This window comes from Sceloporus undulatus, chromosome 9 (genome assembly GCF_019175285.1).
Source record: "Sceloporus undulatus isolate JIND9_A2432 ecotype Alabama chromosome 9, SceUnd_v1.1, whole genome shotgun sequence".
Taxonomy (NCBI): domain Eukaryota; kingdom Metazoa; phylum Chordata; class Lepidosauria; order Squamata; family Phrynosomatidae; genus Sceloporus; species Sceloporus undulatus.
The window spans coordinates 10,734,940-10,753,533 of record NC_056530.1 but is presented as its reverse complement, the minus strand read 5'-3'; the positions used below and the strand labels follow the sequence as shown (position 1 = coordinate 10,753,533).

Genomic DNA, 18,594 nt, shown 5'->3' with positions numbered 1-18,594 from the left:
GTGTTCAACCACACACACACACACACACACACACACACACACACATACACACATATGCAATGTTTCTAAGTAAAGCAAGAGCCGAGCTGTGCAAATAAAGTGATTTATTGCAAGACCAAAGTGGGGTGAAGGCTTGTGAATCAAAGCTAAATAGAATTTCTTTTAATCCCATCTTGGGAGAAAGGCAGGCTATAAATTCAATAAGTAAAATAAAATATAATTTCCTGAGAATTTCCATTTCCATTTTTTCAAAAAGAGGGCACGTTCCTCACACCCGTGGCTGCGAAACGTCACTGGAAACTGTGTGGGCAAGATATACTCGATCCTTAAGAGCAAATTCCTAGTGGCTGGTGAAGAAGAAGGCTGTGGTTGCTGTCGAGCCTCTTCCCTCTCCCTGCGCTGAGAAAATCCAGGGGGAAATATGCAGGAGTTGTGAGAAAAGGAAATAAAATATGCAAATGAGTTAAAATATGAAAATATCACTGTCTATGTTGTGTAGCTTTACACACAGCTACATAGTAGAGGTACTACAGAACTCTGCTAGTTAATTGTGAAGTGCATATGAGGATATCAGCAGGAGTGTCCCAAGGTATATTGGTTTCTACCAATGCACATGGCAGTCCCTAGCTGTTGTCCAGTTGGGCATCAGGAGTGCAGCCCTTTACTAAATATGGACATTGCAAAATTGTTCAATTCTGTTTCGCACAAATAAAGATCCCATACTAAATTCCAGCTATTATTTCCAAAATCTGCCTTAGGGGTGTCAATGTACAGCCTCATATGCCCTCCAAAACCTGTTTTGGTCACCTCCAATAGCTCCAAAATACTAAATCTGAAACGAATGAATTGCCTTTTCTGTCAACATCCATGAGCCACAATTTCAAACAGGTGAATTTCAAACCCTCTCTGCACTGTCAATTCTTCACTCGACCCTTCGTATCTACAGATTCTGCATCCATGGATTTAACCATCCACAGTTGGAAACTATTCCCCCTAAAAAAAAATTCCTAAAAGCAAACTTTAATTTTGCCATTTTATATTAGGGACACCGTTATACAGTGCTATTGTATATAATGGGACTTGGGACTCCATGGATTTTGGTATCCGCTGGGGATCTAGGAACCCCTCCCCAGTGGATACCAAGGGCCCACTGTATACATCAAAATATTTCACATTATCCAAACATATGCATGCAAGCAAGCATACATATACACATTTTTCAAAACCAGGCATGTACTTTGAGCCACTTTTGTTTTTATTTTTGGCTGTCCAGTGCTAGAGAACTGTCCATCCCTGCTCTATCTAGATTACATGTTACCACACATGTGCTAAGTGTCAGATGCTTATGGTTTCATGCACTAACCAATGCACCCCCTCATGAGTGGTTCAGTCTTTCCACAAATAGGACAAGAGTCCTAACAGGTTGAGAACCAATGTGGTATAGTGGTTTGAGCATTGCACTAAGACTGTGGGATACCAGGCTTCAAATCCCCCTTATTCTTTCCTAGCCAGTGCGGTGCAGTAGTTTGGGTGTTGGAATACAACTCTGGAGACCAAGGTTTGAATCTCCGCTCAGCCATGGAAACCCACTGGGTGACCTTGGCAACTCACACTCTCTCATCCTCAGAGGAAGACAATAACACACCTCTTCTTAATACACCACACTGGCTCTCCTTTGAGTGTATTTTACTCTTAAAGTGACTGGGGGCTTTAATAACTCTATTGACTGTTTAATATTGTTTTAATTCTGAATTTCATATGTTTTTACCACATATGATTGTCTCTGTGTGTCTTTTTAAATCTTGAAAACCACCTAAGGACCCCATCATGCAGGAAAGGCAGGATGTAAAGTGATTGATTGGTTGATTACTTGATTGATTGATTGATTGATTAGTTTCCATTGGCCAGAATCTTGTTTCATTGTACATGCAGCTGAACATTTTGATCTGATGTGTAGTCTTAGCATACATCTCAAGTTCTGCATCCAGTCTCAGTTTTGCATCCAGTCGCATGCTCAGTTGTGCATTAAGTCACACAGTGGAGTTTATCACATGGGATGAATCCTGTGCAGAAATTAAACTTAAACTGAAAACAACCCACATTTGCATTTGCGGATTGTTTTTCAGACAACGTTTGCATGAAAGAGAAATAACATGAAAATAACCCGAACACAAAGTCACCAAAACCAGCTCCTTTTTACTTTCACTACATTCCAAAACTACAAAGGAGCTTTCCGTTCAGATTATTTTCACGTCATTTCTCTTTCGTCCCAATGCATCTGACAAACAACACCCGGATTTGAAAATCCCATTTCTGCACGGGATTTTACCAATTCACTCGCCGCATGATAAACTCCAGTGCTGCCATTCAGCAGAAGGTCTGCATCGTCCAACCAAGGCATAGTCCAATTCCACATCTGGAGATCTGCAACCCTGATGCAGGCTCATGGCCAATGTCTCCCTTTTAATCTCCTCCTTGGTTTTGGCCTCAAGTCCATCTTTCACCTCAGCTGTTCTTCCCACTCCTTCCAGACCAACTGTGCAAACAGATTTTTATATATATTTATTTCCCACTTTCCTCCTGCAGATGAAACTCCTCCTGGGCTGGGGAAGGCGAGAACCGAGCAAAGCAGAGGAAGTATAATATTTGCACACATCTCATTAGTTGGATTCTCATCCCCGAGACTTAGCAAGAGTGCGGTCGGGAGCGGCCCTGGCAAATAATGAGCAGAAGGCCTTCGCAAAGAAAGGCAAGCGCAAAGACCTCCAGTGACGGTAATTACCCATCCGTTTTTTATAAGCCAAGACAGAGAAGGATGTGCGGATAGCAAAAGCCACTGCAAATGATGCTAGTTTCGGGGAGCGGGGGAGGCAGCATTAAAAGCCACACATTCCAGTAGATTTAATTGGAAAGCGAATCACTGGAAGCATTTGGTTGATCAGACAGACAGACTGAAAATGTTTGGAAGCCATTCTGGCTTTACTGCGAAGAGCAAGAGTGTTGCTGTTATGATTTTAATTTTTGTAAAAATGGAATACATGATTAACTGTGAGCCACTATTGATGGTGAATAGGCTTACATTCCCTGGCAGCATTAGATCCTGTCTGCTCTTGGAAGCTTTCCTCTGAGTATTCCTTGCCTAAGAAAATGCTATGAAATTCATTGGGTCACTATAGGTTGACAAGTGAAGTGAAGACACATACACAGATAGAAAGAGAGGTGGTTGGTGGCTTCCACTTCCATGGGATTGTACAAGGTACTGCACCCTGTTACCAAAATAGGTTTGAGTCCTTGGATAGTTCCTTGACAGTTCAGACTCAAACCCAGAACAGATGCACTGACCAATGACATGGACACCAGCAGCAGCTGCAGATGCTGCTGTAGCTGCTTGGAAGTTTCCAGATGATTTGCTTTTACCTGGAATGGTGTAATGAGGATTCCTTGTGATTGGGTGGGATATAAATTATTATTATTATTGTTGTTGTTGTTGTTGTTGTTGAGTTGAGCATTGGACTATGACTCCAGAGACCGAGTATGCATCCCCACTCAGGCATGGAAACCCACTGGGTGGCCTTGGACAGGCCACACTCTCTCATCCATATAGAACAGCAAAGGCAAACACCCTCTGAACAAATCTTGCCAACAACACCCCGTGATTTCCGACTTATAGAGACCCCAAACCTATCAAGGGATTTTTTCTTGGCAAGATCTGTTCAGAGAGGTTTTTCTTTGGGCTTCCTATGAGGCCGAGAGAGTATGGCTTGTCCAAAGTCACCCGCTAGGTTTTCATGGGCAAGCAGGGACTTGGACCCTGGTTGCTCAGCCTTAGAGGAAGGCAATGGCAAATATCATCTAAAGACATCTTGCCAAGACAGCTGTACATTGGCATGGACTTGAAAGCACATAAGAACATTGGGGAATGTCAAAGTTGTGGGGTAATGACATCCCAGTTAGCACATCAGGTCTGTTTGTAATGGAATTTGCAAACCTGAATTTCTCAAGTTTCCCTACTCCTTGCATCTCTGACAAATACTGAATATATACTCATGTATACGTCTAAAAAATTAGGCCAAAAAATTGACCCCAAAAAAACTTAGTCGACTTATCCATGGGTCAATGGAAGTATTGTACTTTAACTCTTATTTTAAAAAAAACAGGAACTATCCCCAGTGAAAGGCAAGAGTGTTATTTGTCCTGGAAGCACTGACCTCCCTGTTTTCTTATCTATCCAGCTGGAATTTCCAGCTGTCTGCTGGAGTTTTGTAAGTTCTTTGGCATTGTTTTCCTTTGCTTCATCCTTTAGATCCTTTTGTTACATGCCCCTAAGTTTTACCTTCGACTTATGCACAGGTCATATCAAAATCCATAATTTTGGCTCCAAAACTTGCCCTCGGCTTATACATGGGGTCGACTTATAGTCGAGTATATATAGTACGCTTAGTTGGGGGTGGGAAAGCTGTGGCCCTCTGTGTGGGCTTGCTTCTTCCCCAACTCCCATCAGCCTCACACACGCAAGAATTATGGGAGCTGCAATGAAGCAACATCTGGAGGGATGCGAGTCCCCTGCCTTGCCTTCGATGAAGTGTGCACTGAAAGTCATGAATAAGAGGACCTGATTTCATCCATGCTTAAGCAGAAATAATTAACACTGAGTGCAACAAGGCATGCTCCCTGGAAACTTTGCAAAGACCGCAGCTGCTTACCCATAGCAACAGCCGAGCAAAATTAAATGATTCTTGTGTGTGTATGTGCCTTCAAGTCGCCTGTTGACTTATGGTGACCACATGGATTTCACAGGGTTTTCCTAGACAAGGAATACTCAGAAGTGGTTTTACAAGCCCCTTCCTCAGAAATCTAGCCTGGTATTTGTTGATACTCTCCCATCCAAATTCCATTTTATTTATTTCAGTACAGTAGTTTCTTTCTTTCCTCCAAACTGTACTCCAGGAAACTCTAGAGCAGCCTTTTCCAACTCAGTGCTCTGCAGAAAGGGTTGTACTACAAAATCCATCAAGCCCCCTCAGCCATGCTGGTTGGGGATGGTGGGCATTGGATACCAAACTCCATAGAAGCTCAAGTCCCATTATATAAAATGGCACAGGAAAATGGTCGCTCTTACATAAAATGGCAAACAAAGATTTGCTTTTTAGAATGTTTAAAAACATTTACAAACTGCAGTTGGTTGAATCCGTGGGTAAAGAATCCATGGATATGGAGGCCCAACCGCATATGTAAAGTTGCATAACTCAGACCATGATAAAAGTTTACAGCAGTAATAAACATGTATTTATTATAATATTTATAACCTGCCCTGTAGCCAAGGTCTTTGGAGCAGCAGGCAAGAACATCTTAATTTATATAGCGAAAGGCATTTTGGTAGATGATAAACATATCGCACTGTCTGAGAACTAGAAACAAAGGCATTTAAAATGAGTGAAAACTGTGTAAGACCATCAAAAGCCATACATCTGCAGATTCAGAGTCAATTTAAGTAGCGTTCTCCTGAGAAGGAGAGAAGAATTTTCCATCTTCATTCTTCACAGCCAGCGTAACTTCATAAACCTCCATCGCATCTCACCTTAACTGCCTTTGTTTCACATCTAAAATATCCCACTACAATGTACTATTGTTCTCACTTCATAATCTGCAGCTAAGAGTGGTGTCTTTGGTTATTGTAGAATATAGGTTTGTTATTTTATTGGTAGCTTGTTTAAAGAATGTATGCCATGGCTGCATCCACACTGGTGAAATAATCCAGGTTGATACTGCTTTAACTGCTATGATTCCATGTTATGGAATCCTGGGTTTGGAGTTTGTTGTGGCCTCAGAGCTCTCCGACAGAGAAGCCTAAATATCTCACACAACTACAAACCCCGGAATTCCATAACATGGAGCCATGGCAGTTCAAACTGGATTATTTCCACAGTGCAGATGATCTCTAAAGCTGCAATTCTGTATTGCGGTATACACTGATTAACTTTATGCATGCTTAGCCACATAGCAGGGGTGCTACTAAGTCTTCCTAGTGAATCACAAAGAGGAATATCAGGGCAGCAGCAAGAGTGTCCAAATGTGCATTTGGCTCTACCAGTGTACATCAGCACTCCCAGACTGGTGTCCAAATGTGCATTAGGAGTTCCTGGTGTGCTTGCTCAATGCGCATTGGTCTCTTTGTGCAATGGTCACTTCTCTACATAGTAACTTGATGGATTTGCGAAACTGCTCAATTCCACTTCTCGCAGATGTAAATCTACATTGTTGTTGTTGTTGTTGTGTGCTTTCAAGTTTTTTCCAATTTATGGCAACCCTAAGGTGACCCTATCATGGGATTTTCTTGGCACGTTTCTTAGGAGGGGTTTGCCACTGCCATCCTCTGAGGCTGAGAATGTATCACTTGCCCAAGATCACCCAGTGGGTTTACGTGGCTGAGCCAGGAGTCGAATCCTGGTTTCCAGAGTCATAGTCCAATGCTCAAACCACTACACCACAGTCCCACACTGAATTGCAGCCAATAGTAATAATTGTTTTCCCAGGCTGTTTGCAGGTCCCTTTAGGAACTGATCCCATGAAGTTACTCCCTGGCCTAATCTAGTTACCTCTGAATTTGGTTCTCATTGAGCCCAGTTCTTTGCATCCAGTGCACTGAGCTTCTCACCCTCCCTGCACCGCCTATGATCTACTCCAAGCAACACCCGCGTTGTAACTAAAATTAAATATCAATTTGTACGACGACCCTGTAAATCCTCTTTGATCTTTAAGCCTGGGTAGCAGGAGCTGCTCACTCATGTAATCACTGCTGCAGGCTTTGTTTTCCTTTGCAGTTCTTAGGTTGTCCCTGTCTGTGAACGCAACATGCGCCTAAAGGCACAGAATCTTTCAAGGATCGGGTAGGAATAGCTTGCCAAGTTGAATCTTGGAGAGATCTCTGTCCGTCTCCAAAGGGATGGAACTTATGTAGCCTTGCAAATGTTGTTGGACTACAATTCCCAAAACCTCTCCCGTACTGCTTAGGGTTGATGGGATTTGCAATCCAACAACATCTTGAGGGACACCCCTAATCTAAGGCATTGTATCCATGCCTGCCTATAGCACCATACCTTCCTGCCCCCAAGCTGGCATCACCTTGGCACACTGCACTTCACTCCCACCATCCCCAGCCACTGGCCTCAGGCTGATGGGAGTTGTAATACACCTTGTCAAGAGAGCAACAGCTTGAAGAAGGCTGCCTGACTAGTAAACTCATATGCTGCTCTGCACAATCATGCACAATGTTGAGTTTCTGATTTGCTCAGAAATACTCGGCATTTGAGGTGAGATGAGGTGATATGAAGCTCCTGCTGGATCTGCAGCAATTCATTCAGGCTGCTACCACAATGCAGAATTAATGTAGTTTGTCATCACGTTAACTGCCATGGCTCAGTGCTGTGGAATTCTGGGATTTGCCATTTTTAGCATATTAGTTTAGCATTTTAGCATTTTATAGTGTTGTGTTTTGATCATCCGTTTTGGATTATACAAGTTTGATGCTACACCCTTTTGGTGGAAAGGGTGTTGTAAATCAGTAAACATTATTATTTTGGGAGGTATTTAGCCTTCTCTGTCAGGGAGCTCTGGTGCCATAGCAAACTACAAATCTCTAACAGTTCAAGCAGTGTCAAACTGCATAATTCTGCAGTGTGGTAGCAGCCTCAGACCTGCAAGGTGCAATTTTGCAGTGAACTAAAGATATACTGAATGTGAATGTGCGATTCTGTTCTGAAAAACCCATCATGTCTTACATCCACAGAGAGACCCGCAACTTCTTGGTTAGTATATTAGTATAGTATATGAGAATATGAGACACTAGCAGAGAACTCCTTCTCCAAATGCCAATCTCTATGTTACTAGAATAGCTATTACCATCTTCAAACAGGAGAGAGGTGTCAGGAGATTTGGCAAAAACCCTAGCTTTGCAAATATATATTTTTAAAACACAAAAACATATTTTAGAGGGGGGCAACACAAGTGAGGGGAATGGGAAAACAGTCCCCTGATAACTGATCAGATTCGAAGTATACCTGATGCTGTTGTGTGCCTTCAACTCAGTTCTAACCTATGGCGACCCTAAGGCTTTCATGGGGCTTTCTTGGCATGAGTTGTTTAGAGGTTTGCCATTGCTTTCCCCTGAGGCTGAGAGAGTGTGACTTGCCCAAGTGGGTTTGCATGGCCCAGCTGGGAATCAAACCCTAGTCTCCAGAGTCATAGTTCAACACTCAAATCACTATGCCATGCTTGCTGTTTAAAGGTGCATCTACACTATAGATATAATGCAGTTTGACGCCACTTTAACTGACAAGGCTCCATCCTACGGAATCCTAGATGGAGCTTTCTGAGAGACCAGCATGCTTTAGAAGAAAAAGCAAAAGACCTTCAAAAACTATAAATCCCAGGGTTCCATCAGATGGAGCTACAGCACTTAAAATGGTGTCAAAGTGCATTATTTCTACACTGTACTTGTACCCAAGGTTGCCTAAATCAAAACCTCAAGAATGGGTGTGTTTCAGATAAGACCTCCATTCACCTACCTTTGCATCGAATTGCATCCAAAAGGTGCACATTCCTCTCTTGGAGAAATTCCTGATGGGAGAAAGGCAACCCAAATTCACAGACAACACAGTCGAATTCAGGAATTTCATGACTTCAGTGCGCCAAATTGCCAAAGAGCCAAGATATTGTTCTGTTGTTCTCTGTGCCCATTTTCAAATTGCGATTCAATTTCTGCAACCAAGTCTTTTCATTCAAGAGACAGGGCTTAAAAGTACTTTACTTCTTAGCAGTGAGAGGCTTTGGATGCCTGCTACAATAGGTCTGAACTACACAAGTGCAAAAATCAACACTATACTGCTAATGCATCTCAATTTCAATTTTTGAATAGAGTAAAAAGCATTTCAGGGCCAGAGATCTCAGCTTGCCATGTAATCGGGTTTTGTGAGCTGGGAAAATCTGTTATAGTGAGTCTATGGCTGCTTCCACACTGCAGAAATGATCCAGCTTGATACCACTTTAACTGTCATGGCTCGGTGCTATATAATTCTGGAAACTGTGGTTTTGTGATATGAGCCGTCACTGTTGGAGAGCTCTGGTGCTGCAACAAACTACAAATCCCACAATCCCATGTCATGGAGCCATGGCAGTTAAAGTGGTGTCAAACTGCATTATTTCTACAGATGAAGCTTCTCTTGGCAAGGTCTGTTCAGAGGACATTTTCCCATGGCCTTCCTCTGAGGCTGACAGAATGTGACTTTCCCACATTCATCCAGTGTGTTTCTATGGCTGAGCAAGGATTCAGACCCTGGTCTTCATAATCCAATGCTCACACCATTATATCACACTGGCTCTCCTGGTTAATGGCCATGGCACTGCACTTATTGATATTAGCCTGAATCCTGTTTTGAGTCCCAACTAGAACAGACCTACTGAATCAATGAGATTTACTACACATTATTAAGTCGAAGGCTTTCATGGTCAGCATCCATAGTTGTTTATGGGGTTTTCAGGCTATGAGGCCATGTTCTAGAAGAGTTTATTCCTGACGTTTCACCAGCAGCTGTGGCTGGCATCTTCAGAGAAGTTCTCTGAAGGTGCCAACCACAGCTGCCGACAAAACGTCAGGAATAAGCTCTTCTACAACATGGCCCCATAGCCCGAAAAACCCACACAAAAAATTACTACACATTGATTCATCATTCCTCAGTTGACTCAATGGGTCTGCTCTAGTTGGAACTAGTAATAAGATCCAGGGCAGAGACTCCATGCAGGTTTTTCTCCCCGATCATGTCAGCCTCCACCCACAGATCTCATTTGCACCCACATCCTACCCATCCAATTTAGTGGTGAGCTGGGAGGCATATAACACTGCAGCTGCATAGTGGAATCTGTTGTCCTGTTCGCCCAGATGCCCCTGTCTTTGTCAGGGTGAGACTATGTGAAGCGAAGCAAGGAAAATATTTCCCCACGTACAGCTTTGGGAAGCGAAGCAGCCGGAATGCAACAGCAGATGCTCCACTATGTCATGTCGAAAGGGTCAGCCAGGCAAACAAGGCACACATCTCATAACGCTCCCGGGACCGACGTTGCGGTTCGTGCACCTCCGCATTTGCATCTGACCATTCTAATATTTCAGATGAACTCCACATCTGCACATGTGGAGGGTTCCCTCTCCACCCCCCACAAGCCGAGCGAGAAAGTAGAACAGATGAACTGCCTCAAGGTTTAAAACATTCTCTGCTTTGCCCACCTAGTTGCACTTTTGTTTTTAACAAAATATTTGAGTCAAGTTATTTGGCAAAGACAAGATGAGGAAGAGGAGGAGATTACAAAGATGAGAATAGTGTGGTCATTGTTTTCAGTGCCAGCCTCATCAAGAGGTAAAGTAAAGTCTAATCTGCACTGTACAAATAATGCAGTTTGACGCTACTTTTAACTGCCATGGCTCCATGCTATGGAATGCTGAGCTTTGTCATTGGTGAACTTAAAGGCTGAGCAGGCATTGGAAGTAGATTCTCATGGCAGCTGGTGGTTTCCATGCCATGACACTCAAAAAGTGACATTTTTCCAAGCTCTAGCTGGACCATCGTCCAAAAAGGAACTTTTCAAAAAGTACTATCCTTCTACTAGGAGGCGCAGTTGGTGGCTTACATTTCAGTGGGGTGTAATCGAAAAGAAAGTAACTTTTTCCATGTTCTGATTAATTTAATGACTGTGCAGGCATGGAAACTAGGATCTCCCCTACCATCCATTCCATTGCAGAGAGTGACCTCCACATTGTCTTTGCTCTGGGTCTTAGCCTGAACTTGAAAGTAGCTAATCCAAATACTGGACTTATTTTAGAGGGAGATTTCTGCCCTTTGGAAGATCTTTCAAAATTTAGAATAGGAACTGTTGTCAGAGCCCTGGCTGAAGATGGGGAGAGTCAGAATCAGAGCTAGGAAGATTTGCTGAAGGCCACCCTTTGCGTTCATGGCAGACATGATCTCTGAATCAGGGGCGAGCTGACTCACAGCCCCCTCTCTTAGCCTTTTTTTGTTACATCAGAGCATTGTTGAAAAGAGACAGGACGCCTCCAAGGATCAACTGCCACATCACTGCCCTGTCAAAAAAACAAAACAAAACATAGCCAGGCAGAGGAGCTTTTAGGAGAACATCTCTCCAACGGACCCGGAAGTCGGATTGAGTCATCTGGTTTCAGAAAGCGGCCCCAGTGAGGAATAGGCAGGTTAATAGCTGCTTTCCTGCTAGCTCGCTTTGCTCTGCCTTGTGGCCGCCGGCTTGGATTCTGGATGGCGTCCCTGGGACCATATGGGCTGCATTACCTAGAGACGGCAGGGAGGCCAGGAAACAGATTTCAAGAACTGGCTCCACTTGAGCTGTATTCCACTCCTGAGCTCACCTTAAAGGAAAAGCCTGACCTGGATTCAGGCCTAGCAGCCACAGTTTACAATCCTGCCTTCTTTTAGCAAGCGAGTGGTGAGTGTCGACAGAAAGGAGGCCAGAATTGGGCCATCAGAACACAAGAGAGAGGTCATAAAATGGCCAGTGAACCCCATGATATGCAAAAGCAAATTTGCTGCACTCTGGAGGTACTTAAAAATCCTAACAGAATAATCAGGCATATAGGCAGACTATGTGTGTGCCTTTAAGTCACCTGTCAACCCCATGAATTTCAGACGGTTTTCTTAGGCAAGTGATCCTCAGTGGTGGCTCTATAGGTTCATTCCTCTGAAATATAGCCTACAGCACCTGGTGTTCATTGGCAGTCTCTCATCCAAGTTCTAACCAGGGCTGACCCAGCTTAGCTTCCAAAATCAGACAGGATCAGGTACCTTTACAGTATCTGTAGCCATGAAATTCTGTCTACAATCCAATATACCCTCAGAATACCATAAATATCCACATCTGGAGAGACACTAGGTCAACCCTGCACAACCACTACACAGAATAGAAACATTGTACAATATATGCCAGTGCTGGGGTCCCATTGTGCGAAAGAAGCAAACGCAACCCAGAATGTGAAATCCCATGTGCAATGTGCACTGAGACACAATGTATTTCTACGTGGCAATTATTTTTCAGTGTGCATCAGTACATACAAATTAGCATGTGCAAATGTGATGCAAATCAGCATCCTCTTTTGTCCTCTGGTTTTTTGGCAATGCGTCAGTATGGCCACGCAGCTGGCTGTTTAGAGAGCTTCCTCCACACACAAAGGCTAGGAGATGGCATACATTTTTGTCATACCCACCACTGCAGTGAACATAGGGGTGTGGTATGCTGAGAGGACTTGCAAAAGGATATAAGACTCCTGGAGGTTCCCCCCCCCCCAGAAGATTTGGGCCCTGTCTGTACATGCCAAATAAGCTATCCTCCCCACATCTTCTCAGCAGGGAGACCACACAACACAAAGCCCAATCCCCGAGTCTGACATGAACATCCTGGGCAACGTCTGGGCTTCTCAGCACCAAACCTGGGTTATAACCCTCTTACTGCAGATTTTAAAAAGTCCCCAGTTGCTCCATTCTGATGTAAGACGGCCCTTTGCATGGGTGTTCTTTTGTGCTGCCTGGCACAACCACTACCACTATGGGCTACTTCACTCTGAGGTCAGAACAGGATGCCCAGCCATGCAAGCGAGGCTAGGCACCATATTCTGACCTCAGAAGCAAGTGACTTGCCACCGCAGCAGTTGCACAATGGGATGCCTGTGTGAACAGCTTTCCAGTGTCAGGATGGATGGCTAAGGTAACCAACGCAAGTCAGCACAGCTCTGGAGCCAGGATACTCGAGGCTGCCCCCAAGTCAGTGAAAACAGGACCTTAGTAAATGGCCCTGACTTGGAGTATTTCAGCAACCATCAGAGGCAACAGGTGACTTGAAAGCACATCCTTTACACATCCTCAGGGTACTTTTTACTTTTCAGGGATTACTGCAGACAGATTATTTCAGCTATAGCCAACCTCACAGGGCTAAAAAGAGGGCCCCTAGGTTCCCAGATGTAGATGGTAGTGCCCCTGTATCTTGTGTCTTTAAATGCCAGCTTGCTGTGCAAACAGGACCAAGTGGCTGGATTCCTCTCCTTGATATGAAAAGCACTGAGTTCTGCTTCCTACAGAACATGTCACTGTTAAAGACACATGCGCAGGCCATCCGAGGTTTTCTCTGCTGGTCGGTTGGCAACCCAGGGGGGTGCTCCAACAGCCAGCATTCAACCTGTTCAATTCACCCTCTCACCCACCCATCTTTATTTGTCTTTCCTCTGGACTGGGACTCAGGACATGTCACAAAAAAGCAGAAAATTCAGTTTAAAAAAACCCACATGTAAAATTAAAAACATGCAAAATGAAAACACTATTAAATAACAGCAGAATTAAAACCATTTAAAATCCTGCCCTAAAACAAAGATTAAAAACAGTGCCGTGCCATTAAAAAGCCCTTTTCTTGTTAAAAATCCATTTCCAAAGGCTTGCTGGAGCAGAAAGGTCTAACCTGCTGCTGAAAAGGCAACCAAGAAGGAGCCATCCTAGCTTCCCTAGGGAGAGAGTTCCAAAGTGCGGGAGAAGCCACAGAGAAGCCTTCTCCCACGTTCCCACCTACTGTGCCTATAAAGGTGATGGATAGACAGAAATGTCTCCCCTGTAGATCTTAAAAGCCTGGCCCTGAGCTGTACACCCTGAAGAATTAATGCAGTTTGATTCAGCATTAACTGCCATGGCATGATGCTGTGGAATGCTGGGACTAAATAGCTGACAAAACTACAAACCCCAGAATTCCATAGCATTGAGCCATGGCAGTTAAAACAATGTCAAACTACCTTACTTCTGCAGAGTAGGTGCAGCCTACCCTTTTTTAGCCTAGAACTGTGTAGGTCAAATGCAGCACTTTGAATGATGCCTGGAATGAGACTGGCAGCCAGTGGAGCTGTTGCAACAAGGGAGTTGCCCAGTTCGCCCTTGCCCAAACCAAGAGCTTGCTGCTCTCACCCTTTCACACTTGCCATGCTTGTGCGAGTGTGTGTTCAAGTGGCAACCCCGGACTGTCCTTCTCCCCACTCCACCCCATGGCTACCACCACCACCACCATCTCCCCTCCAACTTCTTTGCTTATAAATGCAAAGGGCTTGGCAGAGAGGCTCCACTGTCAGTCGCTAAGCAACTCCACCACACTCCTCTCCTCCCTGGAAGTTGCAAAAAAAACTCCAGCTGGGAGCCTTAATCCCTGCTCTGAATTTAATTTTTTAAGCTTCTCCCTCATTTCCCTTGCAAAAGGGCCTGCTTCATGCCCTCTGCTGCTGGATTTGCCTGCAACTGTGTCTTAATGACTCCTTGTACCAACCCTTGCCAAGCAAACAGAGGAAAAATGCTTCTGAGAGAGGCCGATCTGTTCTCGGGAGGCTCCCCGTTCAGACCTGGAATAGTGGGCTATTTCTCTTCCGTACTATCTGTAACAGTTTGGGTGGCCCAGTGAACCCTTGCTGCCTTGCAGCCTCCCAAAATATTGTGGCAAGCCGTGCAGCAATTTATCCAACCTTGACTCTCAGCAGAAAGCTCCACAATCTCTTATGCCAGGATACAAAGGTTTTATGATGTACAGTGTCTGTGCGAGTGTATGTTTCTATGTAGCAACACGCATATGTCACACGAACCCTCCAACTGTCCCAAATTGACAAGGACAGTCCTGATGAAGCCTCTGTTATCCCACTTTTTCAGCTGGTTAAAAAATGCCCTCTGCCTTTTCTGCACAGGCTAAAAAGCCCATTGCCCCCCATTTCTAGCATAGTCCTATTTGGACAACACACAGCTGAAGCCCTGGTTCTGGTATGAACAATCTGGGTGACATCTGGCCCATTCAGCACCGAACCCCCCTTATAATGGGGTAAAATAATTCACCTTTTGCTCCAGATATTCCTGGAAGACCTGGACATGCCAGGCGGCTGTTCAAAACACATCCCTCTGTGCATCCAGCTGCCACAACAAGACACTCACTCTAAGGTCAGGTGCCCAGCCATGTAATCAATGCTGGGCACCTCGTTCTGATCTCAGGGTGTGTGATGTGCCATGGCAGCACTTGCGCCAGTTGGCACAGCAGGACATGTGTGCAGACAGCCACCCAGCATAGCAATGGATATGCTAGGTAACAGGGGGATATTGGGACAGCTCTAGGGACAGCTCCAGGGGCAGAATTCTCCAGGCTGCCCCCAGAGTGTTCTGATCCATGCACATAGGGCCTCGCTGTTTTTATTTTAATGGTATACTTGGTGTAACTTAATTTCTTGAAGCTTCATTTATTGGTGCTTCATGGCATCACCTCAGGCTGCTCCTTGGAACATCAGAAGGGATCCTCCCTAAATCTCCCATTTTGGCCCTGAAATCTCAGGACCTAGAATAGGCTTCATCTGGCAACCCTATTTATTTGCTACTATGCTTAATTGCCTGTGTCTCTAGAGCAGAGGACAGAAAGAAAGAGCCCTGGCTTCAGTTCCAACAGATGGACCCCCTGCAGCATTTGGTGTGTAATCTGAGGCCATTTTGTTGTGTACCAAAAGCTCAGGAGTCAGTCTGTTGTGAGCATGACTGATGTTCACTCTTCCTGCTCTCAAAACAGTTGGGATTTGCCCCAAAGACAAAAGAACAGATGCAACATAGTCAGGCCCCATGCCAGCTTCAGAACTGTTATCCCCAATACTGGTTTTCCCCTCCTCTTGGTGAAGAACGAAGAGAGGAATCGTAGTTCAATCTAGCTGAAGTTAAGATACAAGGAGCCGTACATGCACCAAGATTCTCCATTAGAGAGTAAAGGTGCCTTCTCTTAAAAGAGAGGGGCTTGCGTCAGAACCAAAAGGGGAAAGTTACATCGGTGTCTTGATGTGAATGACGGGGATCAGCATGGATGCTGGGTCTTCCAAATGCAGCAAAGGATCCAATCCAAATGGATGTCCCAATCTGCCACTTGAAAATAGGGGTGACAAACTAGAGACAGCTGTGCCACTTATCCCACAAGTTCTAATTCTCCCACCTAGAATTACTGTTGCCAGGAATCACTTATGGACTATGGACTAGTTATTAAAAGAGCTTAAAAATCTGTGGCGCATGTTGCTAGATCTTTACTAGAATGACGTGTTTTTGCCAAATAGCAAAACATTTGCATTCTCTGCCATTTTGCCCTTGCTGGGGTTCATCCTTTACTGTGCTTCCTTCCTTCCTTCCTTCCTTCCTTCCTTTCTTCCTTCCTTCCTTCCCTCTCCCACTCCTACCTTTTATTGGGTGAGAGCAAAGAGCTGTAATTATGTATTTAAATATTTAGCTGTTCATCAGCTTTGCAAATTAAAGCCATCAATTCAGGAAAACCTTCACCCTTGGCGGTTTCTCTGGCAACTCGTAATAATTTTTGGAGAGGGGGGGAAGAAGAGGGGAGTCCAGCCTGCTTGTCAAGTCCTGAATCTTCTTCTTCTCCATCAGGCTGGTGTGCACCTGCTTCCTTTGTGCAATTTCCAGCAGGGGAGAAGGAAGCAAGAGGGAGAGGATCACAACCGCCAGAGAATGATAAAGCGCATTAAGGATGCTGCACGCTTTCCTGTTAATTATACCACTTTCTCTTTAATAAAACATGGTATACATGCTTGTCAAGGAGCTGAAGTGAGCAAGGCACTGGCAGGGAAGACAGCGGGATTCAATTAGCAACTTTAGAGAAGGTGGGGTGGAATGCCAGGCGACCAGGCCTCCGCCTGGGCATACTGGGAAAGGCTTACTGGCCATTCCTCTGCATGCTGGGAGAGCAGTGTGCAAGATCTGTACTCTCTAGCAGTGATGTCACTAAGGGGGTGCAGGGAGTGTGGACCGCACTAGGTGACACCGAAAGGGGGGGTGACACCACTGTTCCCCAAACTTTTGCCTTTTGGCAGAAAAAGACTGTGGCATTCACCAGCATCCTTTTAAAACAGTAGAGCTCAGAGGAAGAGATGGTATGAGTGAGATGCGACTTAGTGAGAGAGAGAAAAATAGTTTATTTAAAAAAGTATATTATTTTAGATTTTAAATTTTTAAATAAATTATTATTACTAAGGATTCTGTGCGGTGTGGCATCAGAGAAGGTCAATTTTGACTTATGGCGATCTAAGGTGACCCTAATATGAGGTTTTCTTGGCACGTTTCTTCCAAAAGGGTTTGCCATTGCCACCCTCTGAGTCTGAGCGTGTGTCATCTGCCCAAGGTCACCCAGTGAGTTTGCACTGGGATTCGAATTTTGATCTCCAGAATCATAGTCCACTGCTCAAACCACTTCTTATTCCACACAATCCCCTCGTTGCAACAGCTTCATTGGCCATGGGCCCATTTCCAGGCACAATTCAAAGTGCTGGTTTTGACCTAAGGAGCCCTATATGACACAAGCCAAGGTTATCTGAAGGTTATTCTCCCTTTGATCATCAGACTCCAACTCTGGAGACCAAAGTTCAAATTCCCAATGTCTCAAAACCTGATTTCTGCAGGATCCTTGGATGGGTGAGACCAGCTCCTGTCCCCAACACTGGCATCCTCCAGATCCTCCGAGGAAGTAGACTTAAGTCTCCGAAAGCTCATGCTGCCAGCTTCTTTCTTTAGTTAGTCTCAAAGGTGCTACAAGATCTCTCTACATTCTCCAGATGTGTCAGACTACAAATCCCATCACCCCTGCCCACCATGCCATGTTGGGCATGGATGATGGGAGATACAGGCCAACAACTCCAGAGAAGCCCAGGCAAGGAAACTCATTTTTCAGAGGCAACTGACCTAACTGAATATTGGGATTTCCCTCTTCTACAAAAATCCTTTGAAAGATTGAGATTTTCCACTCGGCTGAATCAGCAGAAATGTGCTGAACATCACCAGCAGGTGATAAGCTGGGTAGGGGGTCTCCCCATCAGCGCCACTACGATGGCAGCCTCTCCGGATGGCAGCTTTATACCAAGTGTCACAGAGAAAGTGAACAAGAGGCTCTTTTGAACAATGCCAGGCTTAAGGCATCCTGCCTTGTGGTGGGGGAAGATAGCAGCCTTTTTAAGTACATGTCAGCACTAAATTTCCCTTGCCTCTTTTCTTAGAAGAAACAAGGAGACATTGAGCTGCACATCCTGAAGGGGAAACATGAAAGCTGACCTGGGGATCGGTGGGAGGTGAGGAGGAGAAGCCACGATTTTAATACTGCTTTGATGAAAATGAAAGGACGTGGAAGGGAGGTGATTGCCAATGGGAACGGGGTAGAACCATGACTGTGAATTTGTTGTTGTAGTAGTTGTGTGCCTTCAAGTTGTTTCCGACTTATGGTGACCCAAAGGCGAACCAATCACGGGATTTTTTTGGCAAGGTTTGTCCAGAGCCGGTTGGCCATTGCCTTCCTTGAGGCCAGTGGGTTTCATGGCCAAGCAGAGAATCGAACCCTGGTCTCCAGAGTCATAGTCCAACACTCAAACCACTGTGCCACACTGGCTCTGTGGCTAAGCCTAGGGAAAATCAGCCCATGATCTGGCTTTGAAGGCAGGGGGAACTCTAGGAAAACCACACAGAATATCCTAAATCTTTCTGCTTT

At 44.8% G+C, this 18,594-nt stretch overlaps 1 protein-coding gene across 2 annotated transcripts in view; it reads left to right on the top strand.

Annotated features, from left to right (window-relative positions):
- The window catches only part of DLGAP3 (DLG associated protein 3), a 175,903-nt gene that overhangs the window by 68,108 nt on the left and 89,201 nt on the right, over positions 1-18,594 (top strand). For both annotated transcript variants that reach the window (XM_042441275.1, XM_042441274.1), the window contains exon 2: positions 2,587-2,774. The gene's annotated coding sequence lies outside the window, so the exon portion shown is untranslated. The remainder of the gene's footprint in view (positions 1-2,586; positions 2,775-18,594) is intronic.